Source organism: Triticum aestivum, chromosome 5B (assembly GCF_018294505.1).
Source record: "Triticum aestivum cultivar Chinese Spring chromosome 5B, IWGSC CS RefSeq v2.1, whole genome shotgun sequence".
Classification (NCBI taxonomy): Eukaryota; Viridiplantae; Streptophyta; class Magnoliopsida; order Poales; family Poaceae; genus Triticum; species Triticum aestivum.
Genome location: NC_057807.1, coordinates 15,280,582 through 15,285,853, shown reverse-complemented (window position 1 = coordinate 15,285,853; position 5,272 = coordinate 15,280,582).

Here is a 5,272-nt window from a genome sequence, read left to right as displayed (position 1 = left end):
CGACGACGGGGACGGGGGCGGCGACGGGGACGGGGGCGGGCCCGTGGCGGCGACGGAGACGGCGGCGGCGACGGGCACGGGGGCAGCGACGGAGACGAGGGCGGCGACGGGGACGGGGGCGGCGACGGCGACGGAGACGACGGAAACAAAGGAAGAATGAAAATTTTGTAAGTCGAGTATATATAGAAGGCACCTTTAGTACCGGTTGGAGCCACCAACCGGTACTAAAGGCCTGTTTTGGCTAGGCCAAGCGGCGGGAAGCGACCCCCTTTAGTACCGGGTGGTGGCACAAACCGGTACTAAAGGACCCCCCTTTAGTACCGTTTTGTGCCACGACCCGGTACTAAAGGGGTCACGCTGCCACCCCAAAGTTTAGTCCCACCTCGCCGGGCGAAGGGCAGCCGCACTGGTTTATAAACCCAGCCACGGCTACCACTTCGAACTCCTCTATATAGCTAGCAGGCTTGTGGGCCTAAACTCTGCGCGCTGCCCTGTGAGTCTGCTGGGCCTTTAAGACCTGTAATTACACACATGTGGCCTATCAGGCCCACAGGGCAGCGCCCCAATTTTTTTTATAGTTTTTTTCTTTTCTGCTTTATTTTCTTCTATTTATTTTTGCGTTGTTTTTTGTATAGTTTTTACTTTTCTGTTATATTTATTTTCTTCTATTTATTTGTGAGTAGTTTTTCATCTAGTTTGCCAAAATTCAACATTTTCAGAGTTCATTTTGTAGTGATTTTCAATTTCACGGTCATTTTGTAAACGATTGAAAAATAGCAAATATAATTTTTTTCTTTTCTGCTTTCTTTTTTCTTCTATTTATTTCTGAGTAGTTTTTTCTTTTCTGCTATATTTATTTTCTTCTATTTATTTTTGAGTAGTTTTTTTATATAGTTTTTTTCTTTTCAGCTATAGTTTTTCTTTCTTTTCTGCTATTTTTTCTGTTAGTGCCCGTAGTTTTCAAATTTGAATAGTTTAAATTTTGAATTATTTAAAATTAGTGTGAATTTGTTTGCACATAAAATTTCTTCGCGTTTCAAATGCCAAAACACATAACTACCCTAACTATTATAGAGATTCCCCTCTCGGTGCGAAACACAGAAGAAAGTGATGATAGCTAGTGAAGCCGATCACATCCCAGATCTTTGGGTGTGAAACTTTTTCTTCGCGTGTGTCCCTTTGCGCCGTAACCATGGAAAATCTTCATCATTTAACGGGATGCTCGGGTCAATATTCACTGTGAATGGAGCAATTTCATCAAACTTTTCATAATCTTTTGACCTGTCTGTCTTGTCATCCACTCCCACGATGTTTCTCTTCCCAGAAAGAACTATGTGCCGCTTTGGCTCATCGTACGATGCATTTGCTTCCTTATCTTTTCTTTTTCTTGGCTTGGTAGACATGTCCTTCACATAGAAAACCTGTGCCACATCATTGGCTAGGACGAATGGTTCGTCTGCATATGTAAGCTTATTGAGATCCACTGTTGTCATTCCGTACTGTGGGTCTTCCGTTACCCCACCTCGTGTCATATTGACCCATTTGCACCAAAACAAAGGGACCTTTAAACCACGTCGATAGTCAAGTTCCCATATGTCCTGTATATAACCATAATATGTTTCCTTTCCCGTCTTGGTTTCTGCATCAAAGCGGACACCACTATTTTGGTTGGTGCTCTTCTTATCTTGGGCGATCGTGTAAAATGTATTACCATTTATCTCGTACCCTTTGAAAGTCATTATATTCGAAGATGGTAACTGGGACAGCAAGTACAGGTCATCTTCAATAGAGGTGTCATGCATGGTACGTGTCTGCAACCAGCTGGCGAAACTCCTGGTTTGTTCACGTGTAATCAAGTCATCAGACCACTCCGGGTGTTTGGAGCGTAGCAAATTCTTGTGTTCATCCATATACGGAGACACCAAGGCGGAATTCTGTAGAACTGTGTAGTGTGCTTCAGTGAGAGAATGTCCATCCATACATATTATTTGTTCCCCTCCTAGCGTGCCTTTTCCATCCAGTCTGCCCTTATGCCGCGATTCAGGAACACCAATCGGCTTAAGGTCCAGTATAAAGTCAATACAAAACTCAATGACCTCCTCATTTTGATGGCCCTTGGAGATGCTTCCTTCTGGCCTAGCACGGTTATGAACATATTTCTTTAAGACTCCCATGAACCTCTGAAAGGGGAACATATTGTGTAGAAATACATGACCCAAAATGTTAATCTCTTCGCATAGGTGAACTAGGACGTGCGTCATGATGTTGAAGAAGGATGGTGGGAACACCAACTCGAAACTGACAAGACATTGCACCAAATCATTCTGTAACCTTGGTATGATTTCTGGATCGATTACCTTCTAAGAGATTGCATTGAGAAATGCACATAGCTTCACAATGGCTAATCGAACGTTTTCCAGTAGAAGCCCCCTCAATGCAATCGGAAGCAGTTGCGTCATAATCATGTGGCAGTCATGAGACTTTAGGTTCTGGAACTTTTTCTCTGCCATGTTTATTATTCCCTTTATATTCGACGAGAAGCCAGACGGTACCTTAATACTGAGCACGCATTCAAGGAAGATTTCCTTCTCTTCTTTGGTAAGAGCGTAGCTTGCATGACCCTGATGTATGCCGTCTTCTCCGTGCATACGTTGCTGGTCCTCCCGTGCCTCAGGTGTATCTTTTGTCTTCCCATACACGTCCAAGAAGCCAAGTAGGGTCACGCAAAGATTCTTCGTCACATGCATCACGTCGATTGCGGAGCGGACCTCTAGGTCTTTCCAATATGGCAGGTCCCAAAATATAGATTTCTTCTTCCACATGGGTGCGCGTCCGTCAGCGTCCTTTGGAACAGGTTATCCGCCAGGACCCTTTCCAAATCACACAAACATCAATTTTTTATATAAAATTTGATGAACAAGAGGCTCACCACAAGGTGGTGCCAGTGACGGGACGGTGCGGGCGATCGACGGTGGTTACGACGGAGATTTAGAAGGCACTAAGTAAACCACACCTACATATGCAAACTAAGTGTTATTTTAACCTCAAATTGCATATAAATCAAATACTACCACATGTAATTCCTCCCAAATTACTAAAACCCACAATTAATCACTATATAAACCAATGCAAGAGCTAATCTAGCAATGAGAGATGAAAGAACAAAGTTGCTAACCTTGGTGATCATTTGAATGGATGAGGGCCTGCAAATCTTGACAAATTTGGGGCAAATTTTGTGATGAACTCGAGAGGAAGAAGGGAAGAACAGAGGAGAGGGAGAGGGTAAAGGGGGAAGAACAGAGTGCGGGTGGACGAAGGATTTATATAGGACGACCTTTAGTACCGGTTCGTGCCACGAACCGGTACTAAAGGTGCTGGAAGGGCCCCACTCTGATAACATCATGCCACCACTCTCATTAGTACCGGTTCGTGGCACGAACCGGTGCTAAAGGTTTGCCACGAACCGGTACTAAAGAGCTCCTCCCGGCTAGCCGTTGGAACCGGCACTAATGGACACATTAGTGCCGGTTCTGTTACAAACCGGGACTAATGTGTCTCACATTTGACCCTTTTTCTACTAGTGGTTATACAAACATAGAGTCACAGGCCACGTGCTATGGTTGTTGCTCTTCTCCCCAAAAGGATTAATGCCATCTGCGCTTAGACCAAACCATACGTTCCTTGGGTCACCTGCAAACTCCTCCGAGTACTTTCTCTCGATTTTTCTCCACTGCGAACCGTCAGCGGGTACTCTCAACTTTCCGTCTTTCTTACGGTCTTCTGCGTGCCACCGCATCGCCTTCGTATGCTCTTTGTTTTGGAACAAACGTTTCAACCGTGGTATTATAGGAGCATACCACATCACCTTGGCAGGAATCTTCTTTCTGGGGCGCTCACCCTCGACATCACCAGGGTCATCGCGACTGATCTTATAACGCAATGCGCCGCATACCGGGCAAGCATTCAAATCCTCGTACTCACCGCGGTAGAGGATGCAATCATTAGGGCATGCATGTATCTTTTGCACCTCTAACCCTAGAGGGCAGACAGCCTTCTTTGCTTCATACGTACTCTCGGGCAATTCGTTGTCCTTTGGAAGCATATTCTTTATCATTACCAACAACTTTCCAAATCCCTTGTCAGATACACCATTCTCTGCCTTCCATTGTAGTAATTCAAGTGTGGTGCCCAACTTTTTTTGTCAGCTACGCAATTCGGGTACAACAATTTCTTGTGATCCTCTAACATGCGCTGCAACTTCGTCCTCTCCAGATCACTTGCGTAGTTTCTCTTTGCATCGGCAATGGCCCGACCTAGATCATCAGCGGGCTCATCTGATGCCTCTTCTTCAGCTTCTTTCTGCATTGCCGGCTTAGCTTCTTCCCCCGTTGTTGTATCATCGTATTTAGGGAACCCATGGCCAGGATAGCCGTCGTCGTCCTCTTCTTCTTCATTGTCTTCCATCATAACCCCTATTTCTCCGTGCTTGGTCCAAACATTATAGTGGGGCATGAAACCGGACTCAAATAGGTGGACGTGAATGGTTCTTGACGTAGAGTAACTGTGACCATTCTTACAGCCAGCACATGGACAAGGCATAAAACCATCCGCCCGCTTGTTTGCCTCAGCGGCAAGCAGAAAAGTATGCACGCCATTAATGAACTCGGGAAAGCATCTGTCATCATACATCCATTGTCGGCTCATCTTCATTACACAACACCGAATAGACCAAATTAATACAAGTTCATACATAAAGTTCATACATAAAGTTCATATACAACACTTAATTAAATGCAACATACAAATAACTCTTTAGCTAAAGAATTTAAATGCAACAACAAATACGATGAAGATCGCAATTAAGGTAACAATTGATCCAACAGCATAATGATACCAAGCCACACTATCAATGGCATATTTTCTAATCTTTCTAATCTTCAACCTCATTTTCTCCATCTTGATCTTGTGATCATCGAAGACATCGACAACATGCAACTCTAATTCCATCTTCTCCCCCTCAATTCTTTTCAATTTTTCTTTCAAATACTCGTTTTCTCTTTCAACTAAATTTAACCTCTTGACAATAGGGTCGGTTGGAATTTCCGGTTCACATACCTCCTAGATAAAAATATCTATGTCAACTTGATGGGCATAATTTGTCATAAACACGAAATGCAACAACTAGTTTTAAAAGAGAATATACCACATCCGAATCATAACAAGGACGAGGGCCGACGGGGACGGATATCAAAACCATGGCACTATGTATAAC